General features: G+C 45.5%; 1 protein-coding gene and 1 pseudogene across 3 annotated transcripts in view; one reads left to right on the forward strand and one right to left on the reverse strand.

Annotated features, from left to right (window-relative positions):
- The window catches only part of HIVEP3 (HIVEP zinc finger 3), a 495,837-nt gene that overhangs the window by 344,982 nt on the left and 124,479 nt on the right, over positions 1 to 26,376 (reverse strand). The window lies entirely within an intron of this gene.
- LOC137761000 (transmembrane protein 59-like) lies at positions 16,405 to 17,513 on the forward strand (annotated as a pseudogene).

Raw genomic sequence — 26,376 nt, forward strand, 5'->3', positions numbered from 1 at the left:
CTTTAAAGTGGGGCAACTCTGGGTGCCGTGTTCCCTGTGAGAGATGATCTGGGGAAATTTCCTGGATTGTACTCTGGAGAGACGGGAATGATTTCAAAGCAGAGTAAGACACGACCAGGAAACTCTAGATTTGAATTCTATGAATCATTAGGTAGGGGTAAAATCAAGCTTAAGTAGTTGGTAGGAACTTACATCTGCTAGAAGAAAAAAGTCTTAAAAATTAAAAGTTACAGCTATGGTAAGAAGGAGGAGGACGAGCAGGGGCTTCAGCTATGGCTGCTACCAGCACTGACAACATTCGACCATCACACGTAGTTTCAGGATTTGGGGGGATAAAAACAGAACATGGAGTTTTGAGCTCACAAACAGGTCTGAAGGAGTTGCTAAGTCAACTAACAAAGGTTTTGTGGCAGAAAAAATGGTCAAAATCTGAGCCCCTCTGTGCCTTCCCTCCCCGCTACTGTGACCGCAGCTGACCTCTCAGCCCTGTTGTCCGTGAACAGAGAGGGACCCAGCTGAGTCGAAGTTTGCCACCAGAGGAAGATCCAAGGCTGACTTTCTAGGAATCTTCAGTCCCACTTAAACCGGCGGATCTCAAAGTGTGGGGTGCAGATGCCCTCGGTGTGCGGGCTGTGGACCGGGAGGATGGGGGATGAAAATATCTGGGGGTGGGGAGAAGTCCCAGGCCCCTGCTCTTCGGAGGCTCGTTTTTCCACCAGCCCCCGGGACCGGGGGTCGTGGTAGAAACCACTGCTGCCACTGCATTGGTAGTAGTAGGTAAAGAAGATCCTCCCTTCTTCAGCCAGAGCTGGAAGCCAAAGAGATCAGGCTGATCTGCAGCTCAGGGTCCACCCCAGGCCAGCTTCTGCCTGGCCTACCTCCTGGCCTCTGAAGTGCAGCTGGCTCTCAATGGCAGGCTACTCGCCAAGGATTCACAGTGAACTTGGCTGCTCCTTGTGCGATTTACTGGGTCTGGACACAGAACCGGTCTGGGGTAGAAGGTCAAGGAGGTTCAACAAGATAACCCCTGTCCCCTACTTCTTCCTTTCTTTCCCCCTCCCCCGCTACCTTTTCTTCTCCAAATTGGCCATCCCTTGGATCAGTTTCTCCCTGACCTTGACTGACTTCTGGTGTGCTAGGTAGTTTTCCAAGGAACACAGCTGGCCCATCAGGCACTCAGAGGAGCAGGAGCCTGGTCTCTTCCCCCAACTAACGAACCACGCCGGACAGTCAGCAGCACAGAGAGTTCCTGATGTGCTAAAGTTTGTTCAGCGGTCGCCTGAAGAGTGGGACCAGACTCTAAAAGTCCCAACTCACCATACACGTCCTGCCTTAAACACAGACTCTCTCTCAAGTGTGATCAATGCCAGGAGACCCATGACAGGATGGGCAACCTCTGAGTATTTCAAACACAACGGGCAAAACTGTCACCTGCAGGGCTTCTATTACTCTTATCTTCCCCCCCAGGTTCCCACAGCCGCCTTGACGGAGAGCCAGGGCGGGTCTTTCCGATCATTCAGTCTTTAAATGGCTATTGAGGACATTCTCTCTTAGAGAGGGGTGCTCAGCAGAGACTCCAGGGAGCGTGCTGTTCTGTATCGGGCATTCCTGGACCAGATGCCCGCCCACCGTTCTCCGGCACAATCTTCCTAAGAGCGGCATGAAGTGGGATGGATGGGGCATCCTTGTCTTGGCCCCAGCATCTGCCTACAGCAAGCTTTTTCTATAAAGGACCGATAGGAAATACTTTAGGCTTTGCAGGGTCATATACCATTTCTGTTGCATACTCTATTCCTTGAGAGTTGTTTTTTTTTTTTTTTAAACAACCCAAGTATTCTTAGCTTGAGGGGCTGGACAAAAGCAGACAGCAGGCGGGTTTAGCCCGCAGGCAGGCTGCAGTTTGCAGACCCCTGGCTGACAGGAAGAAGCTGCAACATTTTTTACTGGTCCCCACCCAGCAGCCCCTCGCCACCTTCCCTCCCTGCCCTGATGCCTCCAGACCCGCCCTCTAGCCCAAGGACTGCCCCCGACAATGCTCCAGCTGCACTTGGCGTCTGTGCTCAGGCCCAGGGTGGCCTCCCTGCAGCACATGTTTCACTGAGAAGGCACGTTGTACAGATACAGATCGTGAGCTGTTCTGTCTTCCTTGCGCTTACCTTGAGATGCTGAAAGCCCAGACAGCCTCATCCTGCACCGTGAGGTCTCACCTGACCACACGCATGCAGCCATGTCCACCCATCTCCCTGCCATGGTGGTGCCATCTAGTAAATGACTTAACTTGGGTTCTTCCTACAGGGCAGGCAAACGCGGGGCATGGCAAATCCCATCGGTTCCATCTCGGAGCATAGCCAGGACCCATCACTTCCCACCCCTCCACTGCTGCCACCCAGGCCACACCACTTCTCCCTGGACCACTGCCAGCCTCCCATCTAAGCCTGTTCCCTCCATCTCTGCCCTTCTCCCTCTCCTTTGCTCAAAGCCCCCGGAGGCTTCCCAGCTCATGCAGAGTAAGTCAATGACTCTGAACAATGAAAGCAAACCCAACATCGGGGTCCTTCCACTGGCCCACTAAGTCCCCTGGGTCTGCACGGCCATGTGCCTGGCCTCACCCCCCACCTCCTTCTCCTGGTTAATGCCAACTCTAGCCATGCTGGCCTCCTTCCTTACCCAGCTTTCTTTTTTCTTCTTAGCACTGATCACCAACAGTTCATGTAATTTTTCATGTTCTTGCCCCCCTTTGGTCTTGTTTTTTGTTTTTCTCACTAGAATATAAGCTCCCTCAGAGAGAGGTTTAACTTCTTCAGTGTTGTACCACAGAGCAAAGTGCCCACCACAGAGTAGGGGCTCCACAGATGCACAAATATCTGTAGAATGCACGGGGACAGGGTCCCCTGCTGATGGGAGAGAGGTGGCTGCATTGCCATGACACCGTGTACCCAATTCGCACTTGGATACCTTTATGCAAATAAACATCTTGCTCTGATGCCCCCTCAGGACAAAACAATGAAAACAGATCCACCCCTGGAGCCAGCAGTTTCAAACTGTTTATATTCAATCCTAAAGCAGCAACAAACTCAGATCTCAGCCGAACTAACCAACTATCCACGGGAAAAAACAATAAGCGATTGCATCACGGTTTAGAACACACCAGCTCAGGGTTCTTGCTCATTCACCTCAAAAACCCTGCAGGCACAGAGGGAGGAAGGGGAGCACGGGCTTTGGTGGCAGGTCAGATTTCAAATCCTAGAGCTGCCTTTACAAGTGGTCTGATTCTGGATGCGGCACCAAGCGCTCTAGGCCTCAGCTTTCTCATCTGTTAAATGGAGATACTTATTTTATAAGGTTGTCGTAAGCTTAAGTGAATAATTAGCAAACAAAACCAGACAGCTCCCAGCATAATGATTGTGCACAATAATTACCCAATAAACAATCATTTCTCCCCTTTTGTAAAGGAGGAAGCTAAAATTCAGAACGGCAGTGACTCGCCTGAGGTCAGAGGACTTACTCCATGGCAAGGCTGGGACTCAAACCAATGGTTCCTGTTGGTGTATGTTTTTCCTGTCATCCTGCCTCTCTCCTGTTCATGTTTCAGACATTACACACTGCTTATGTCAGTAGAAGGAAAGCAAGTGTTGGCTCTCCCATCAGTCTGCTTGTTGAGAAGTTTGGGACACGGTCTCCTGGAAGAATGCTCATATTAAGATGACATTCTTAAGGGGGTCACCCCGTGACATTGGGAAATCTGAGTGTCACAAGCAAGGGATCAAAAGCTAAGAGAATTCACCTGCCTTGCTTGCTAATCATCCCTAACAGATGCAAACAGGTGACAGCCTTCCTTTCACCGAGAGATGAACAGAAACCACACCAAGACTAGGACCCACCAGGGACGCAGCAGAACCTGTCATATCCGAGATGTGACACCAAAGTACAAAAGCCACCTTCAACCTGAATGCTTCTCCAGAAGGGACTGTTCTTTCCACGCACAAGGGTTTTTCTCTATGGAGCACATGTACTCAATAATCCTACCGATAAAGTAAATTTTTATACCGTACAAGTGCTTCTCCCATTAGCCGTCATCATGAAGTTGAAAATGTGTTCTCCTTCTGGAGAAAAAAACAATTGGCCTCAGACATTATGAAAATGTGAATTATTTAGGAACAAACCTTTTAGGTAAGACATTTAGAGAACAAATAATGAGGAGACAGCCCAAGCAACATCTAAACAGATTTGAAAAGGAGAACTTGAATGTGGGTGACTGTAAGACAAAGGTTTGCTCAAGATGTGAGTCCCGAGTCCAGGACCAGAGGTGCCTGCCGTCCAAAAGCAGTGTCCCTGCTCCTCCAAGGAGGGAGATGCTGCAGTCCTGACGACCACTCCCCGCCCCACCATCCCCACCCCTGCTGACCCTACCCACACCTCAGACCTTCGCCAAAATGTCCCTTCTTCAAAGAAGCCTCCCTACACTAGGTCGGGTCATTCACTCATTCATTGCCTCATTCATTCAACAAATGATTATTGAGCACCTACTATGGCTCAGAGTCTCCTTATCACTCTCTACTTTCAACTTTACACTTAAATAATTACACGCACAATACTCCAATTTACTTCCCCTCCCCTTCCCTAGACTGTCAGCTCCCTAAGGACAGAGACTGTATCTGATTCCTCTGTCATTTCATCCCCAGCACCTGACACAGTGCCTGGAACAGAGTAGGCATTCTATAACTATTCATCACATGGATGTATAAATGAATGAATCAAAGCATTCAAAAGCTCCCTTCCTATGCCCAAATTCCAAAATGCATCCTGCTGTCTGCCTTACACAGTTATAACTGATGTCGTAATCAATGGGACTTTTAAATTTAATGAAGGAGATTTATTAATTTATGCATACATTTCTGAATAAAGGAAAACAATAAGATGTACAGCAGTAGGCAGAAAGTGACTTTCCCTGAGGGGCAGCCCCGTGGGACAGACTAGAGGATAGGCCTGTAGGTGTTCTCCTGGGATAGGCAGAGGTAGTGAAGAGAAGTAGTTAAGGGGAAGGTGGAAAGAGCCAGACTGCCTGGGATAGGGGTCTGGACCCCACCACTGACCAGCTGTGTGACTCTGGGTAAGCTACTTAACCTCTCTGGCTTCCAGTTTCCAAATTGGAAATTGGAAATAATAAGAATATTATCTTCAGCTGACTGCATTAATAATGAAATGAGTTAGTACATATGAACTGCTTAGGACAAGGCCTAGCACATGCTAAGTAGTCACAATAAGTTAGTTATTTTTATATACTGGAAGAATGAGAACAAAGGTAGGTTAAATCAAGGAGTTTGATATGCTTTCAGTAAGTCCACAAACAGAACAAATCTCCAAGATTCCCTATTACTGAAATCAGGTAACTCAGAGGCAAGCGATGGTTTATCTACTTCAACTTTCCAGCCTCAGTTGCAGTTATAGTCAGCCGAGGCTATCGTAACAAAATACCATGGGCTGGGTGGCTTAAACAATGGACGTTTATCTTCTCACAGTTCTGGAAGCTGGAAGTCCAAGATCAAGGTGCAGGCAGGTCTGACTTCTCCTGCAGCCTCTCTCCTTGCAATGTCCTCACATGGCCTTTCCTCTGTGCCCTGCACCCCTGCTGTCCCTTTTTCTTAAGAACACCAGTCCTATTAGATTAGTCCCCTTCCTCCCATAACCTCATTTAACCTTAACTGCCTCTTTCGAGACCCCATCTCCAAATACAGTCACACCAGGGTTAGGGCTTCAACATATGAATTTGGGAGGAGCACATGATTCAGTCCATAACAGCTGAAATGGTAAGAATGCCACACCCATCTAAAATAAGAGCCAGACCAAATGACCCCTCAAGGTGCTTCTGGACCTAGAGTCTAAGATTTGATTTTGTACATCCCACAGTGCCCAGCACAACAACAAGCATGTGTTTAAAGCTTAGAAAATGTTCTCTGGATTGATTTATAATGAATACTATTTAAGGCTAAGAAAAGTGCGTACCTTCCAAAGTCTATACAACTTATTGTTCACCATATATGTATATGTGGGTGTGTACACACACACACACACACACACACACACACATTCCCAGGAGAATAAAATGCAGTGGTAAGGAAGAGCTGTTTGATGAAACTGAAACTAACTGTACATAATTATCTCTGAGCTCTTCACACACTAAGCGGGCAATGGAAAAGTGGATGCAGAATCCCCTTGATAATGAATCCGATGATGAATACCCTTCCACAGAGGCCAGCATCAGGCTCACCTGCTGAAACAACCGGATTTCAGTGGAACGATTTCACCATCTCTGTGAAATATTGTTCTGGAATCGGGGCATTATTTGACAACTCAAGCAATAAAATAACAGTCTTATCAGTGATCTCAGAATGCCTTCAATGAATTGATAGGAGGAACTGTTGAGAACAGACAGGAGGGGCTCAAAATCAAGAAGCTCAAAATCCTCAAGTGCTAATAAAGCAAAACCCTGGCAAATCAAGGAGCCCAAGCCATCAACAGGCAAATCCCTATGTACTAAGTAACTTCTTAAAGAAAACTTGTTACATTTATTAGGTTCTTTTATAAAAATCAACTTTACTGAGGTATAACCTACATATAATAAAATGGATACATTTCAAGTAAGCAGTTGGTTTTTGGTTTTTGTTTTGACAAACACATATACCCAGATAACCATTCCCCCCAGTCAAGATACAGGCATTTCCATAATCCCAGAAATTTCCCTTGTACCCTTTACTGGTGAACCCCTGGTCCTACTTCCTTCACCCACCCTTCACCAGGGCAACCACTGTTCCATTTGTTTCCCCCCAAAGATTAGTTTTGACTGTTCTAGGATTTCATATAAGTGGAATTATACAATATACACTTTTTTTAGCAGCTTTTCCAGCAGAATACTTAGAAGACTCACGCCTGTCCTTGCATGTATCCACAGTTTATTCCTTTTATTACTGAGTTGGAGTCCTGCATGTGAGTGTGCAGCAAGTTGCTTATAAATTCCCTAGTTGATGGGTGTTTGGGTTTGCGTTACTTCCAGTTTTGGATTATTATGAATAAAGCTGTTATGAACATCCATGTACCAGTCTTTTTGCCAACAGAAATTTCTCCTGGATAAATACCTAGGTGGAAAATTGCTGGGTCATATGCTGTAGATGTTTAACTTCATAGGAAAATGCCAAACTTATCCTGAGTAATAGAAATCATCAATAGGTTCACTCTTAAAGCACTTATTAGAGAGATTTTAAAAATAAAAGAGGAAACTAGAGTAGGGAATGCCAAAAAGAGCATCCAACAGCACATTCAGCTGCTTTGCTCAGGGAGCTGGCAGGGTCCTCTCAGGACAGCTCTACTGGCCACCTCCCCCCCTGTGCCCACTTCACCCCAGGAAAATGGCCACCTTTGTCCCACCTTCAGTGGACGTGTTGTCCCTCCTCAGTTGCCTTCCTCTCCTCACTCTGTCTTCAGGGGCAGTTTCGACTGCCCTGTCGCCAGCAGACTCTCCTTGCTTTTCTAGGAGAGTCAGGACTTGGAAGGACCATCAGACCCAGGGGACGTGAACCCAGCTCACCCAGGAGCTTCCACCCTGCTCCACTGCTGTGGCGGCATCAGGCCATGGAGCCCCTCATTGGTGGAAGGCTTATGGAGGGGGTATCCCCCCTTTCTCCCCCTTGAAAGGGGGCCAGGCAAAGCTCACAGTGGGGACTCCGGTACTTCCCTCTGCCCGACGGGAACCAGTGTGGGCCACCCGTCAGCCAGGCCTGCCCACAACCTAGCACGTGTCTTCAGAACACAGGGGATCCCAGCAACCACTGTGCCCAGCTAGGCCAGGAAATGGCTCATGTAATGTCATGTTACATAAACAGCATCCGAACAACAAAATCCTATATGTTAACAACCACACGCCTATTCTTATTATTTCAGAGGCATTCATTTTTTTATACAAGATAACTTCCCAAGACACCAAACTGAATTTTGATAAATGTAGGTTTTCAATATGTTCACTGACTTATGTTTTTCACATAGGCTTTATTTTGTTTTCTGAGAGATAATAAACTCCCTTTAAGATCCAGAATTCTCATCACCTTCAGTAAGGAAGAAGGAGGAGAAAAGGACAGGTGGGGTGGGTTGTAATTCCTCTAAGGCAGGGAATCTCAGAGCTTTGAAGCTTGAGGAGTCAGGAAGCTCAGGGATGAAAGAGATCAAACTGCAGGTCCAAGGGGAACGAGGAGCCCTCAGAATGCGAAGAAGCTTCTCAGAGCTTCTGGCCCTGAGGCCTCACACTGGCCTCATGCTGGGGTCAGGAACCCCTTTCCCATCCCCCCTTCCCTTCTCCTACTCCTGCCCCACTTCTGCTCCAAAAACAGCTGCTGCCACGAGATGGCCACCTCCTGAGCTTGTAACAACCACCTGAACAGCTGACTCTCCCGGCTTCACTGAAACCATTCTTTCTTGCCTTAGAAAGTGACCAGAAATGCAGTAAAGGTGCCTTAAAATTCCCTTATCACTGAAACGAGCAGATCGCAGAAGTGCCTATCTGCAGTTTTCATCTTATTCACTGAGTTTTTTAAAGGGGACCCAAATATATCTGGGGAAAACCATAATTTGAAAAGATACATGCACCCCCAATGTTCATTGCAGCACCATTCACGATAGCCAAGACATGGAAGCAACCTAAGTGTCCACTGACAGAGGAATGGACAAAGAAAATGCGGTGTATATAGATACATATACAGTGGAATACGACACAGCCATAAAAAAGAATAAAATAATGCCATTTGCAGCAACATGGATGGACCTAGAGATTATCACGCTAAGTGAAGTAAGTCAGAGAAAGACAAATATCATATGATATCACTTATATGTGGAATCTAAAAAAGGACACAAATGAATTTATTTACAAAACAGAAACAGACTCACAGACATAGAAAACAAACTTACGGTTACCAAAGGAGGCGGGGAAGAAGGATAAATTAGGAGTTTGGGATTAAAATATACACACTACTATATATAAAATAGATAACCAACAAGGACCTACTGTATAGCACAGGGAAATAATACTCAGTATCTTATAATAACCTATAAGGGAAGAGAATGTAAAAAAAGAATATATATATTTATATATATGTATAACTGCAGCACTTTGCTGTACACCTGAAACTAACACAACATTGTAAATCAACTATATTTCAATAAAAATTTAAAAATAAAATTAAAATAAAGTGGAGTCAAGTGAGGGAAGAGGGAAGAGTCCCACATTTACTTGCTGGGACTTCCCTTGGGCTGTTCGTCGGGAAAGCAAAATAAAGGTTGAAGGTGGCCCACTGATTTCCTCTCACCCAGAGAATTCTGCTCGAGTTAGGCTTGGCCGGCTAGCACATAATCTGTAAAGACGAAAGTCCTTCTCTTCCTCGGGAGGGCCACAAAGACGCGGTTACTAGGAGCAGGCCGGCCACTCACAGCACAGATGAGGCTTCCCCAGCAAGGCCACCGCCAGATGCTCTTGTGCTCCGGCAGAAAGCCAGGCCCAGACTCTCCATTGCTGCCCTCCGTGGCTTTTATCTGGGTGACCGGGCAGGGGGCGAGGAGGGCTGGATTCTGGGTGACTCGTAGAGACTCCCTATGAGAAACGCTCAGTGAGCCCCCCATAGGGTCCTCTAGGAAGACAGTTGGAAGGACTTCCCAGGTCATTCAGTCCAACGGCTGCTTTTACAGAGGAAAACTCAGAGCCCTCAAGGGATTCAGTCCACGGGAACAGGACACCTTGACTCTCCTCCCCAGCTTCCTTTCCCTCTCCCAGTCTCTCCGCCACAGAGGAGGAGGGCCTCCCTCCACCTCGCTGCTCAGACACAGGTCTGGGAATCGTCTTGGTGCTGGCTACGTCCTGTTTCCCACCAGATCTACCCTCCACCCTCCCTACTCCGCTCCCTGCCCACGGGCTGACCTGGAAGGACCACATCAATGGGCAGCCTCTGTGGTCTGGTTAGCAGCCAATGGGGCAGCCCCACAGGAGATCACAGGAGGGTGGAGGGAGGGGAAAGAGGTCAGTGGATTCATTCCTCGGCTCTCTGCCTGCGAGGCAGAAATTCAGAACACTGGCCTGGCTTGACCTTCCACTGAAGGTCACTGCTCCCTTCAAGGCAGCCCTCTCCTTCAGGGTTCCAGTAACTTCCCCCCTCTCCTTGCCCCTCAGGCCTCCACAGTATCAGCTCCATCCTATCAGCCCAGCACCACCACTGTCGTTCCTCCACAGCCCTGCCTTTGTAGATGGTCCCTCCTGAATTGTCCCCCTGTGAGATGGCTATATCCTGTTCCCACCCTGAATGGGATAAGCATTGATTCCTGCTGCTGCTTCCCCCTCCACGTCCCTGTCTACCCTTATCACAGCCCCGGCCTCTTTAGACTTTACAGCTGCAAGAGCCTCCTGACCACGCTTCCAGCTTTCCTCCTGGCCCCTTCTCATCTGCTCTCCCCAGGAGCATACCCAGTTATCCCGTGAAATGTAATTCAAGCCGCGTCATGCACCTGCAAATCTTGCAATGGTTTCCACTGCCCCCCAGTAAAATCAAAGCTCTTCCCCTGACTTCTGAGGGCACACCAGACCCGACCTGCTCTCTGCAGCCTCCTCCTGGGCCCTGAGCTGCCATTCAGCCTCCTCTCCTTCCTCCTGCCCCCAGGCGCTTCCCCGCCCGCACTGAGACTTCACACTTGCTGTTCCCTCTGCCCAGCATTTGTCTCCTCCTCTCATGGAAGAGGCCTTCCTTAGCAGGGCACACCCTACATTTTATTCCCCATCCCTGAGCTGTGCTCACGTCCTTCCAGCACTTAACAAATCTGTGATTATGTAAGTTTTCGCTTACTTTTAAAATGACTATCTCCCCTCCCTAGCTCCCACCCATGAGAGTTCCACATGGGTGGGAGCTAGGTCTGCTTTTCAGACCCCCTCCCTCACTCACAGTGGGTACTCCAGGCACATTTGCCAGATGAACAAGTCAGTGTATGTCCCAATAAAGGGAAGGATTGTCCTTTAATCTGAGATTTGTGTCCTTACTTTGTTGAGGGGTTGTTAATATTGTCCTTTCTTTCGTGAAATGACTGTAAAAATAAATGACAGTTATCAAAAATTTTAAACGGCAACCTTATACAGTTCTCCAAAATATTGTTGAAATTGTATGAATCTATGATATCTCAGATTAAGTAATGTTTCAAGGGTCACAGTGCTGGGCCCTAGAGAGGTGACCTGGGTGATGGAGTCTGAAGTCAGACTCAGGGTCTGAGTTCAAGTCCCCACTCTGTTGCTTGGTAGCCGTAAAACTCTGAGCAAGTTACTTAACCTCTCTGTGCCTCGATTTCCTTACCTGTAAAATAGGGATAATAACAGGATCTACTTCAGAGGATTTTTGTGAGAATTAAATGAATTAATACTTGTGAAGTTCTTAGAACAGTGCCTGGCACTGTTCAATAAATGTTGGACAACAAATTTGTTGAGCAAAAATGCTCAGCAAATGTTAGTGCTACCATCATCATCATCATCATCATTATTACCAAACCCAGCTCTTCTAAATCCCCCACCAGGGCTCTTTTCTCTTTAAAATGTTATCTCCCAACATTCTCTCTTCAAATGTTATCTGACCACCCCTAAATGTCAAGCCAAAATTCAGCACTTAGAAAACTATCCTAGTCCAGCCAACCAGATTTTCTGGATAGCTAAGCACCACCAACCTTGATAAATGTGCTTCTAACATATGTTATTTCTTTCCTACTTCTCAACTAATTTTGATGAAATGAGCATCATTATGGAAATGCACGGTGCTGTGGATCCCAGAAACACCACAAGAAAAACCCCATAGGTCTGAGGCTCTGCAGCCCAGGCGGAGGCTCCACTCTGTCCCCCCAAAGCACTCAACACCCTGAGCTCCGCTCTCCTTGTCTGCAGAGAGGGAAGGTCATAGGCACTGAGAGGTCACTGTGGTCTTAATGAGTCATGTGCACCCACCGCAAGCTCCTAAAACACTCCTTTTCTTTCTTATTTTTTGGTTAATAATACTATAATTTGCCCAGGAGAATGCCTTAATGTAGGTCTCCAGGCAGAATTCTCTCTTCCTCAAGATCCGCTAAACACCCAAGCCCCTGCCTAGAAGAGAGTGGGGTTAACGCCTCAGGGGGAACCGACCGCTCACACTCTGTACAGAGGGAATTCCTTCCTGGTGGTGTTCACGTGACCGACAGAGCAAGTCACCCGCAGGCTGCTCCTGAAGCAGGACAGGCTTTTGAAGCTGTGATATTTCTGAATTTGGCTTTGGACAAAGATACCATGTTTCCTCACAGCCATTCACACCCTGACTCAAGCAATTTTAACTGAATTCTATTTCCTTTCGACCCAAGGCCATATTTGAAGATGCAAAAACCATGTTTGTGAATGAATTCTAGCATTTGATTTGCAGAGTCAATTCCACTGAATTCCATGCTTTATCCCAGGTATATTTCAACTTTCTGAGGCTCAGAACCATTTTCCCCACCCTCAACAATATCACACACCCACCTCCCAAATACACAAATGTGTATGGGTTATATAGTCAACAGCTCATGTTAAAGGGGATCCATATTAAATAATATTGCTACATAGATATTAATAAGGCTAAGATAAACGATGAGAAAACAGAAGAGAGTCTTTGTATCTTTTTAATGTTGTTCGTTATGTAGAAATTGGGAACCAAATCAATGAATTTTCTGACTACAGAGTCAACAAAATTATCTGAATTCTAAACAAATCCTGGCGTATACTTACAAATAAATAGCATAGAGAAAAGATGAAAGCATAAACTAAGGACAGGAAGTGAAACCGGATTCAGAAATATTATTCTTGCATTTGAGATTAAAAGAAATATACATACATCTATAATTCTACAACTCCCACAAAGCCTAATTTCATTTGTAAAATACACCAGGGAATCCTGGCAAGTTTCTGTGGAATCATGCAACTAGGTGTGTCTTTTAATTAAACGCACATCTAGCAATCCACAAATATGAATTAAGCATCACCAATTAGTTAGCACTGTGGAGGATTTAGGTCTCTACCCCCAACAGGGCAAGCAATTTGCGAAACTTTACCCTACAACACATGAAAACCAGGGCCCCAGCTACCAATGTTAACGACATTCTATTCTGCAGGGGTTCATCTTCATTCTCTCCAAAAGTGTATCAAGGTCCTGCTGTGTTTCAATGGAACCAAACAGCTAAGGCTCTGAAAGACACCATTTCAGAAGAAAAAGGGGTGAGATTATCTCTGAACAATCACTCTATCAGCATGAATCTGAACTGTGATATTTGGTCACTTTGTTTTAGTTTACAACCACCTTTGCAAGTGATAAGATTTAAATTGATTGATGGGGAGAGGGTGGGAAAGGAAAACAACACACACGCAATAAACACACACACACCCCCATCACACACACACCCATAACACGCACACACATCACAGGATCCAAATTCAACAAGCAGAGGTGAATGCAGAACTGGTCTAAGCTGAATGTATGCACAAAAGACTCCCTTCCTTCCTTCCTTCCTTCCTTCCTTCCTTCCTTCCTTCCTTCCTTCCTTCCTTCCTTCCTTCCTTCCTTCCTCCCCTCCTCCCCTCCTCCCTTCCTCCCTTCCTTCCTTCCTTCCTGTCCTACCTTTTTTATTCCATCAACAAGGCCAGGTGACAGCGGGAACACCTCATATTCACCCTGCTTCAAGCAACAAGGCGGCAGATTGTGAGAGAACACAAGTCATGTGAGCTTCCAAGGTCCAGTCCAGTCCTTCCTGTATCAGCGCCAGTCCCATTTCAAAGTTGTACTTCCTAGGTCATCCCAAATTTGTAATTCATCCATAACACAGACCCCTAACCATTTCTTGAGCCCCTCCTGGAAATCCAGAGATGAAGAAGGCCCAGCCTCTGTGTGTTCTCAAGTCCTCATGGGATGGGCAGCCCAGTGGGAGAAAAAGCACTCTGGGATCAATGTGGGATTGCAGTTTGCTTGCATGCTCTGTCCCATGTGCCTGAAGTTTTCTAGGGGAGTCCTCCCCTTCACCAGTTACCCCTCCATGAAGAGCTGCCTCTCCTAACTAGACAGGTGCACCATTCACCACAGGAAGCCCAGGCATCCCTTCCCATTGACGGGGCAGGTCTCAAGTAAGATGCTCGAGCCCTGCAAGGCTTGTTTCTCCCCATGGATCACACAAAACACAGTCGCCAAGCCTCCATCGTGCCTGTTACCTTGGGGCTGCTTGCTTCCTACAAACTTCTCTTCCTCTCTTCCTGAAAATACCACAGGTTTCTCAACTGAAGTATATTAAAACTAATTCCATCTTAACATGTTCTGGAGCCCTTCACAGCATGCCTTAAATTAAGCAGGAACACCCTGGTCTCCAGATGACAGCCTCTTAGGCAAACCTCCCTTCGTTCCCAGGACTCCAGCAAACAGCCCCCTCTCGGTCTCCCCAGCCCACTCCTCCCTGTCCAACAACTCTGGTTTCCCCCACTTGGAGAAGTACATCTGACAGATTTTACATCCTTCAGACCAAGGATGTAAAATCCTTCACCTCCATGTGAAACCTCTACTTGTATTTCCTTTTCTATGCCTTGTATTTGAAGAACATCTGGGCCTTTTATTCAGCTTTTAGAAAAATTAGGGAAGGTCGCAGCCCAAGTAGTTACTTGGTAAAGGTAAAAGGTAAAATTAACTACAGTAGCAAACTCTCACATAGCCCTGATTATGTGCCTGGTAGAGTTCCAAGTGCTTTACCTATACGAACCACTAAATCTCACCACAGCCCTGTAAGGCAGTCTTATTTCTTACCCCCATTTTACAGGTAATGAAAGTGAGACCCAAAGAAGTTGCATGAAATTAACTTGCCTAGAGTCAGCCAATTAATAATTGGCAGAGCAGGGATTTGAACCTTTGTCATCCATCTCAGCGGTGCTGCTCACCAGGAAGGGAACGCTGTTGGCATGACAACAAAGGTACTTCCGTGGCCCCTTAAATGCAGCATTAACTCTATGAACACCCCGCAAGCCCTGTAGATAAGCTACCTTTGTATAAATTTACATGTCACCTTCAGGAAGAGCAGGGTTCGCCTGGGTGAGGAGAAGGAAGAAGACAGAGACTTCTGCCCTTGAAAGATTCTATTTTAATTCTTTAAAAAAACCACTGAACAGACCCAGCCCTGGATTTCAAGATCAGTTTTCAAGGTCTCCAGGCATGAGGCAGTCATCTGAAAAGGGAAGCATCACAGGAGTCTGACCTCTGTGTGGCCTCCTTGTTCTCAAGGTGCTGCTTTCAGATCTGAAAATGAACAGGAAAGCCGAGGAGCCAAAATCTCCCTAATCTCGGATCAGGTATCAACACCATTAGGCGCTGGAAGCTTGTGACAGCAGGAGATGTCACATTCTCAAGTGCAAACACGGCAGCATTTATCTAAGTTTACTGATAAACAAACTAAGACATAAAAGGTCAATTAACTATTTCTAGAAGTTCTATATAAGACTCAGAAACTTGCTTGTTAATCTAGCCTAACTTCCTAGAAACACTGAATCACAACATCACACAACGCAAGTCCCTCAAACCCAAGTCCCTTTGGAGAAAGGAGCTGGCTGCAGCAAAGGCCCTGACAGGTAGAGGACAATCATTAAGATGGTGATGGCAATGATGATGACGGAGAAGATGGTGGCAGCCATGATCACGAGAGCAAGCATCGGTGGCGCATCTCATATGGGTCAGGGACTGTGCTGAGGACTCTTCCTGCACTGTCTTAATCTTCACAGGAACCGTGAGAGGCAGATACCAGCACAACACCCATTTTAAAGATGAGGAATTCGATGAGAGAGGCCAAGTATCTGGGTCAAGGTGTCATGATTGTGGTCACGATATGAACCGGGGCCAATCTGACTCCCCAATTTCACATTCTTATCTAATGCTCGACTGTCTCTTCCTATAAGAAAACCTTAGTACAGAAAGTTCTGGAAACAGGGTATGCTGATTACTCACATTTTCTGGTAAATATATGTGCAATCAGTTCTAAATACTCATCTGAAAAATGTTCCACGATGTTCATGGTCCTCTTTCCTGTCTTAGTAAGTATACTATACTAAATATAAATCTACTTGTACTTTATTAATAGATACGTTCAGGGCTATCTCTTAGCTATTTGCCATAACAATTAGGTCTGATTGTAGAGTATTTCAGATATAGGCACAAGAATTAGACACAGCCCAGTATATATATATATATATATATATATGTATGTGTGTGTGTATGTGTGTGTGTGTGTATATATATATATATAGAGAGAGAGAGAGAGAGAGAGAGAGAGAGAGCAACAAGCTGACCTGCTGTGACAGAGGCAAACAAAATGGCAGCACCAAAGGGGAGCCTCTGGGTCAGGGCCCAACTGGGGCTCTCGCCACTGCTGCTGCTGCTGACCACGGCCCTGACTGGAGACTCGGGGACCACTTCGGCTGAAGCGTCTGACTCAGTCTTGGGTGATACGGCGTCTTGTCACCGGGCCTGCCAGTTGACCTACCCCTCGGACACCTACTCCAAGAAAGAGGAGTTGTACGCATGTCAGAGAGGTTGCAGGCTGTTTTCAATTTGTCAATTTGTGGATGATGGAACTGATTTAAATCGGACCAAATTGGAATGTGAATCTGCGTGTACAGAAGCATATTCCCAATCTGATGAGCAATATGTTTGCCACCTTGGGTGCCAGAACCAGCTGCCATTTGCTGAACTGCGACAAGAACAACTCATGTCCCTGATGCCAAAAATTGCATCTAGTCTTCCCTCTAACTCTGGTAAGGTCGTTCTGGAGTGACATGATGGACTGTTCACAGAGCTTCATAACCCCTTCGTGGACTTTTTGTCTTCAAGCTGATGATGGAAAAATAGTCATACTCCAGTGTAAGCCCGAAATCCAGTATGCACCACAGTTGGAGCAGGAGCCGACAAGTTTGAAAGAACTGTCGCTAAGCAAAATGTCCTATCTGCAAATGAGAAGTTCACAAGCACACAGGAACTATCTTGGAGATGGAGAAAGTGATGGCTTTTTAAGATGTCTCTGCTAACTCCGGGTGGATTTTAACCATGACTCTTGTCCTCTCCGTGATGGTATTGCTCTGGATTTGTTGTGCAACTGTGGCTACAGCTGTAGAGCAGTATGTTCCCTCTGAGAAGCTGAGTATCTACGGTGACTTGGAATTTGTGAGTGAACAAAAGCTAAACAGATATGCAGCTTCTTCTCTCGTGGTTGTTAGATCTAAAGGTGACGATCATGGAGAAGCGGGGCCTCTACCTGCAAAAGTGAATCTTGCTCATTCAGAAATTTAAGCTTTTTTTTTTTTTTTTTTTTTAAGAAAAGTGTATAGACATCTAAATTTCCATTCCTCATAGTGCTTTTTAAAATGATTTCATTGGCTATAGGGCTTAAAAATCACTATTAAATGCAAATAAAGTTACCCAAATCTGTGAAGACTGTATTTGCTGTAACTTTACTGTAATGTTTTTCTAGTAATTTAAGAGATGGATATTTGGGATTGTATTTTTAGTTTACTAATATCTGTAGCTATTTTAATTATTATTTGCATTGTTTTTGTTTGTTTCCTTTCTTAGCCAAATTCTATGAGCTGATTATTGTTCTTCCCCACCTCCTACCATGTCAATCACCTTAGTTAATAAGTTGAATACTCAGTAGGATATGATACTCTTGCTCAGAAATGACCCACAACCTGTAATTTGAAATTTAGTAGAAAATGCCCTTTAACACACTGCATTTTCAGTTGTATTGAACTGAAATCATTAAAATTTTATTTGAATAATTACGCGTTGAAATTTGAGTTAATATACTCCTGATTTTCCAGATCTTCCCTTTCACCCCTACCCAACGCAGAAAATAATTAGAAAATGTTCTATGTCTATTTATTGCTATATGATGATCAGGGAGCAAATTAAAGCAAAAATGATTCTCTCACAAAAAAAAAATAATAATAAAATTAAATTAAATATATACACACGGTCCCTGACTGACAATGGTTTGACTTATGATTTTTTGACTTTACGATGCTGCAAAAGCAATACACATTCAGTAGGAACCATACGTCATATTTCGAATTGTGATCTTTTCCCGGGGCTAGCGATATGCTGTCCTTTCCTCTCCTGATGCTGGGTAGTGGCAGCAGCCACAGCTCCCACTCAGCCATGCGATCACAAGGGTAAAAAAGCGATACACTGACAACCATTCTGTACCCAGACAACCATTCTATTTTTCACTTTCGGTACAGTATTCAATCAATTACATGAGATATTCAACACTTTAGTATAAAGTAGACTATATATTAGATGATTTTGCCCAACTGTAGACTAAAGTGAGGGTTCTGAGCACATTTAAGGCAGGCTAGGCTAAGCTACGATGTTCAGTAGGTTAGGTGTATTAAATATATTTTCAGCTTATAATATTTTCACCTTATGATGGGTTTATCAGGATGAAATCCCATTGTGAGTCAAGAAAGATCTATATACTAGTAGATGTAATATATATTTTAAACATTTTTTCATATATTTATATTATATATTTTTTATAATTTGTATTACATCTTATTTTTTATAATATATATTATATCTTATTTTTCATAACTTATATCTTATTTTTTTAATATACCACTTTCAGAGCATCCCCAAGGCATGCCCTGAAAGAGGGATGTTAAAAAATAAGATCTAAGAAAATTAATTTCACTATTTGCCTTTTTCTTATAAAAGTTCAATCCAAATTATTTTGGTTGATAACTGCAGTGTACTGTATCAAAGACTGCCCACACATGGTGTGTCTACAGCATAAGAGAAGTGCTGAGAAACAGGAAGAGGAGCAAATGAAAACTTAAAAACAACAAAACCCAGCATAAAAACCAAAATGACCAGCCCCCTAATTCTAAGGAAAGTCCAGTTTCTCATAAGGGGCAGTCAATGTATTTTTATCTGTGGCTTAATGTTTTTGCAAACACATTAAATCATAAAAATCCAAGAAACCATATCTCACCCCCAAACCACATAATATATTTTAAGGAATGTGTCCCTTTTCTAAGAAACTGCTTGATTCGCAGGAAGTGGCAAAGTGGCAGGTGTGTTCCCAGGATCAGCCAAAGAAACCAAATAAACGTTCCACTGGGCAAACCTGTTTCTCTCAGATAAACAGCCGCCTGCTGCCTTACAGGGGGAAAAGGAACCACAGGACTGTCTGTATGATTCCCTGGCACTTCTGTTTTTCTGCTTAAATTGCAAAGGAAGATGGCAGTCTACACCTATGCAGATACTGCCATGCAGCCAGGCCAATCCCAGGTCCTGCATGGGCTGGGGGTTTCAAAGCCACAGCTCTGGATGGGGGCCTCACGAGTCTTCCGTGCTCTAGGAAGGCATGGAAGAGGATGGCTAAACTAGGAGTTGCAGGAGAAGCAGATTTCACTTGGAAAAGAGATCATTATGCAATTAGCTATATTACACAATAGCTAGGCTCAGGAGGAGTGAGGGTGGAAGGTGGGAAAGAGTGTCCATCTTTACTTGCTCCAAGGCAGCCCATTCCTTCCCTCTCGCACCACTCACCATGCTGTAAATAACCACCTGACTGTCTGTATCTCCAGGACGTCAGGGACTATCCACCCTGGGCACACAAAGAGCACCCAATACATGATAATTCTTGTTGCTACAGTGTGTCCTCAAGAAATATCTGCTGAATGACTGAAATAGGGGCAGGAATCAAAGAACATAATTTTCCATTTGGAAAGTGTCTTGCTAAATGCTTGCCATTGGATAAGATTCACTATATTGCAGCTCTGGTCTGTTGTGTTGTAAGCAGGGTTAAATAAATAAAGGCAAATTTTTAAAAAATACCAAAGGGGAGCAGAGCTGAACTGGCTTGCTGGAAGTTTCAGATTAAAATAAAGGACTGTCTAGGAGAAGAGAGCCAGCTGGCTGCTTAGAGGACATGGAGTTTAAAGCAAAGTCCTAATGGAGATGGTCTGAGGGAGACCATCCAAGGGGTCCCCTAGCCACACAGACAATAGCGGGGACAGTGTTCAGACTACCTAGGAGCTCTGAGGACTCACAGAGACAGACTGGCTAGGATGGGGCCAGAAGGGAGTTGCTGGGTCAGGCTGGGCCAGCTACTTAATCATCCTGCCAGTAAACATCCTCCAGGAATATTGTGCCTTGCAGTGAAGGAGCTGTTGTGAAAATGACCTAGGCAGACAATCTGACTGCAGCGCTGTAGGCAGGGCTGTGTCTTTCCCCTTGGCTAAGAGGTCTCTCATGCTCCCTTCTCCCAAGCAGCCAAAGAATAAGAAAGGATAGACAACCAATGTTCACGACCTCCTGCTATGGACCACTTCCTTCTCCCATGAAATGCCTGTGAGGTTGGTGGTATCATTTACATTACACAAAACTCAGGTGAGAACTGTAACTCACCTACAATCACACAACTGGCAAGTAGCAGAACCAGAACTTTTAGTTTTGGCCAGGATTGAAAGAGAACCTCTGGCCCCACCGGATGCAGCCTGCCCTCCCAGCCTCAGAGGAGGTCTGATGGGGCAGAGAATTTGACAGCAAGATGCTGCTGGCACAGCCTGCTCCTCTGAGAGCTTGGCAGGCCTGTCCTGACCTCTGTCCCAGAGCCACCTCCATCTGGAGACATAATCTTATTGGAGTCTCAGCTTGATCTGCTGATGTTCAGCTCACCTGCCTGCTTCTAGCTAGATCTCTCCCGACACTTCTGTTAACCCAGCTCCAAATAAAGCAAGAGTCCCCAGACCAATGTTCCTCAAAGGGTGGTCTCTGGGATGTTTGTGTAAGTGGCAGATTCCAGGCCCCAACCCAGACCCACAGAGTCATAATCTCTGGAAGAGGGACCCAGGAACCTGCAGTTTTAACAAGTTCCCTGCATGATCCTTATGCCAGCTAAGGTGGGAGAGACTCTGTCCCCGGTGTCCCAGGGCGGCAGGGGCTCCCAAACCACCCCCACGAACACCTTCCATCCATCCCCCAACTCCAAAATTGCAATATACATACTTAAGATAAAAAATTGGGGGATTCTTTTAAATTAAAAAATTTTTTTTAATTTTTATTTTACATTGGAATATAGTTGATTAACAATGTTGTGTTAGTTTCAGGTGTACAGCAAAGTGATTCAGTTATACATATACATGTATCTATTGTTTTTCAAGTTCTTTTCCCATCTAGGTTATTTTAATTTTAAAATTTTTAAAAAATTAAGTGACCTATTGTTTTACCACATAGAGAGAAGCACTGTTAACATTTTGGATTAATTCCTTCCGGTATTTTTCTATGTATATAGACACAGATACGGTTTTCCTGTGAACAGCATTACACCGGACCATTTAGAGGCCTGCTTCTCCTGCTCAGCAGAGCACAAACACGTGCAACTGTGCCACCTAAAAGGATACATGGGCGTCACTGCAGGCCATCGATGTACAATTCTCCATGGCTGCTGCCGACCACCACAGGATGACAGGCAAGTCGTGTTGATGCAGAAGGAGGATAGGGAATTGGAATCAGGACGCCCAGGCATTGAAAATTTGTGTTTCTGCTGACACTACCCATCTCCCCAACCTCAGAAGGCTACCACCTGGAGGTGGGTCAATTCCAACACACTCAAATTTTTTTAATCCTAAAAGGTTAGCAGTGGAAGAAATTTTAGAGGTCATCCAGACCAGTCTCCTCACCTGTAAAAAAAGGAACCAGAGTCAAGACAAACCTAGCCTCTGCTGGAGTCTCATGGTGTCTCCTCACCACACCCAGGGTCCCCCAGCCGCCTGCCAGGCTTGACAGAGGGCAGCAGCCACCTAGGGCAGGCCCAGGTCGGGATCAGGGCCTCAGGACACACCTTTCAAATTTCCAGGGTCTCTCAATATTATCACCACAGCTCTTGACACAGCAACCAATTTTCAGATCCAAGGGTATCTGTCTGGCTGTGGAACTTTGTTGAGGAGTGTCCTGGTCACAGCTATTGAATTCCAAAGGCATTAGGTTCCCATACTCTTGGCTGAACAGCCCTTGTACAAAGGAGGCTCTGAACCAGCTGAGAACCATAGTCCAGTCTCATGCTGCTTAAGAATCTTCTCCAGCCTTAACGTGATAATTCAGGCACAGTGCCCCTGAATCACAGGGCATAGGAGAGTCATGAGCAGCAAGACTTGGCTGAAGAAAAATTACCAAGTTCTGCCCACTCAAAAGCTACCTTGAGTGTTCCCACTCACATGAGCTTGGTTTCAGCTTCTGGCTCTCTACCCCCATTTCTGGTTGGAGTGAGGGCTCCCCTAGAACTGCTCAGCAGTCTGGGGGATACTGTGAATTCAAAGAAGGCCACTGGACTTGAAGCAGATGGCTAGCAAACATTACTTCTGTCCTGTCCGTTTTAATTCATTCACTCATCCATTCATTCATCCGTTTATTCACTCATTCATTCTTCCACACTGAGCATCTCTTCCCCAGGCACAACGTTAATGGTTTTCAAATACAACTTTTTAAGGCTCATGATGATTCTATGAGATGGGCCTCATTTTTCCCATTTTGAAGGTGAAAACTCTGCAACTCAGCGTGATGAACAGTTGCAGATTTACTGGGAGGCAAATGAAGAAAGCTTCGGGCGTCTCTTGCATGGGCCTCTTTCAAGGACCTAGCAATGTGTCTGCAGAATCGTATAACTGGTTTTCGAAATTTACAAAATTAAGGTATTGTAGCTGCAATTCGTTAGGAGCACTGTTTCTTTCCACTCTGATGTCTCCTCCTCCTGTTGCATTTCCCTTCATGTCAAGTGGTGTTAAGGCAGCTTCAGGCATTGGGTGATCCAGCTAAGGGGGACTTGATTTGGGGATAAATTTAGTTTGGGTGTAATGGGATTGAGGACTGTGGTTCACAGTCACTTTAATGCAGGGGCAGGTTATTGCTAGCTGCCTCTGTAGCTGTCCCCATGGCTTCCAGGAATCCGCCTACCGCCTACTGGGCCCACTCACTGTCGCGGAGACTCAAAGGTGCACCATCTGGTACCTGAGATACGTGAGAAGTGGAGGGAAAATGAAGATTGAAATATACAGAGCCAGAAGCTAGTCGGTGGACATTTCTTCCAGTCATCAGACAGGTGGAATTGTAGGAGGAGAAATTAATTCTCACTCAATGATGCTTACTCCAAAAGGGAAGTTTTCTCCTGTCAGAAATATATTTGATGACACGTCAAACACAGCTACAAACATACCAAACACTTTTCCCCTTTTTGATGGGAATTATGCAAAACAGATTTTATCAAATTTTATGCACTTTAGGACCCAAACCCGTAGCCGTACAACAAAAAGTGGATGTCTGTGTATGAAGTCACGTTTTGTGACTGTCAGTAATAAAAAACAATTTTATCAACCATGCTAGAAGAAAATTAAATGATCTTTTCAGCCTCCCTTTAGAAAACTTATGAAATCATTATCACATGAAGAGGTGATCAAAGAGTTTCCAGCCAAAAGATATTAAGAAAAAAAAGTATTATAGAGGTTTGACAGACAAATAACTAATAAAAATACTCTATTTTTCTGGATTTTGTAAAGATCCGTATCAGGCTTTTAAAACTTATGTTGGATGTGATTTCTTTTCTCATTTTGAGGAAATTTTCACTATCATATCTAATTTTGTATTTGTACTTCTATATTCTTTCTCTTAAGGAGGGTCCCCAAATTACTTAAGCTTCAAGCCCTGTGAAATCTCGATCCATCACTGGAGGTGAAATATGTTCCCCAGCCAGGAAGTAGCAGATGCTGGACTGAAAGACTTGGTACCCTGAGTATGTGATTCCCTGCACCTCAACCCATGTGGACCCAGTCACCGGGTGGCCTGGGCTGGAGTGGAGAAGGGTGGGGGAGGGTGACAAATTAACCACAGACTCTATTACCACACACAATATTAAGTTTCTACCTCACCTGGGTAGGCAGGCAAGAGCAAGAGGCATTTTGAGGACCTGAGTGTGCAACCTGACAAAACTTGACTCTTTTAGAACCAAGTACCCAGATTAAGCATAAACAACCCCAAATCATCACACAGCATCACTGAACCTGATTTCATTCTTCCAGGTGCTATATTCCCTAGATCTGCACTAAAATGGCAGCCACTAGCCACATGTGGCTCTTCAAGTTTAATTACAATGAAATAGAATCAAAAATCTACCCAGTTGCATTAGCTACACTTCAAGTACTCAACAGCCTCACGTGACTGGCGGGGACTGTATTGGACAGTGCAGAGATGGACTGTTTCCATCACCCCCATAAGTTCTACTGTTCACTCAGCTGATTTAAATCTTCATTACCAAGTCACATCTAAGCTCTCCTTCTCAAGTGGAGGGCATTTTCAGGTGCGTGTGGCAGACACGTGAGGAGAAGGGAAGGCCTATCCAGAAAGAAAAGCAAAGCGGAGCAGCTTGTTTGCGGAGAAGGGTCAAGGGAGAGCCAGAGAGGAGAGAGAACCCGGGCCAGCCGAGGTGTGGAGCCTTACAGACAGGAAGGGTATCATCAGACACACGAGCCAGGAAAATAACTCAGATCACACCCAAGAACGAGTAAGAAGTAGAAATTATTATTAGCTCTGGAATCAAGGTTATTTTTCTCTTTACACACACACACACACACACACACACACACACACACACTTTTTAGAGTGTACTTTGCACTGGGAGTCTTTACTGGGGACTCAGTTACAGCTTTGCATGGCTGGAACATCTACAGGCCTGAATTGCAGAGTCACTGGCATGACATCATCCTCTTCCTCAGGCCTCCCCCTCCACTGCCACACCCCCCCCTCCCAAAGAGCTACTGCCAACTCTAGTCCTCGGCAGGGGGAATGAGAAATGCGGTGCCAGTTTACACTGGTCTTTGCAAAATAAAACGTCAACAGACCCTACATGGGCCCAAGAAGCTAGTGCCTGCACCTGGAAATAAACAGTCCACTCAGGTAGAGTGGACTCCTGCTCCTGGCTATGTAATTACTGGATAATCAGTAAGGAAGAGGTCTGAATCATTAGCCAGCCTGGAGGCCTACCTGTTTCCCCACAGCCCTGTTCTCACCAGGTGGGAGCCCTGAGAACACGCAAGCTGGAAACGTGGGCTCACACGTACGCTTTCTTCACCCAGAGGCTCCGGGCTCCCTAGACTGCACGCCACCTGGTCTTACAGAAGCATTTAGCTGGAAGAATGGCCCCAGCTTTAGACCCAACCTGGGCCTTTTCCAGGAAACTTGTCTGGTGTCTGACTTATGTGTCCCAACTTCAACCCTGGGCTAACAGGGACAAGAATTCCAGTAAAGGTGCAGGATCACAGAGAAAACCAAGGAAACAGCAGACAGGCCACACACGAAAAGCCCCAACTGTATCTCCCAACCCTGAGTTTCACATTTATTTCTACTCACAGAAGAGAGTTTGCATCCAAGCAGAGGTATTAAGAGTTTTAATTAAACTTCATCAAAACACAAAACTCAGTTCCCTTAACTGTGCTTCCCAACCCCCAAACGGTGGCATCAGGGGGACGGAAGCGATGATGGTGGGTATGACCAGGCCGAGTGCCCAGCTCTGCCCTCTCCTGCTCTGGGTACCCATTCCACTCGGGTCCCCTGGACCGTGAGGTCCTGCAGGCTGTCATGGGTGTGTCCCCAGCACAGTGTCCAGCTGGCACTCAGGAAATCTTAGTTGGCAGTTGGACGAGTGAGTCTCCCTCCAGGTAAGGAGGGAAGCTCTTGCTCACAGAACCCTCCAGAAGTCCTTGATAATTCCTTTCTCTCCCTGTTCTGAGCATCCCTGTGGGCTGGTTTAGCACACAAGCTCACTCAAGAGGCAGCCCTCCAGAGAAGATCAGGGGTTAATTGTGCCTACTGAGGAGCCATCTTCCACAATCCCCCCCCACGGTGACATCTTCCCTCATCCTGATTTTTTAGCTTGTAAAAAGCAAGGCCTTCCGATGGGAAAATGCCGCAGACCGGCTGCAGAAAGCTAGAAGTTCCTGGCGGCGAGGGGTAAGGAACTGAAAAGCACCAGTATGGGGTCAGAAGGGCCAAGACAACTGATGGTTGCAAGGCAAGTTTATTCAAAGAGCATGAATGTATATATAGGTTTAGTACGGAACGAATATTAGACAATAAATCAGTAAACCTTGTATTTCCACATAATTCTGTCGCCACTATCTATGCGCCACTATCTATGCGCCACTATCTATGCGTCAGCATGCCTTATGGGCCATTCTTTGGAGATACAGACTTCCTCCTCAGGGCAGCACGTCCTTCTTCTGGGGAACAACCAGGG

This window comes from Eschrichtius robustus, chromosome 3 (assembly GCF_028021215.1).
Source record: "Eschrichtius robustus isolate mEscRob2 chromosome 3, mEscRob2.pri, whole genome shotgun sequence".
Taxonomy (NCBI): domain Eukaryota; kingdom Metazoa; phylum Chordata; class Mammalia; order Artiodactyla; family Eschrichtiidae; genus Eschrichtius; species Eschrichtius robustus.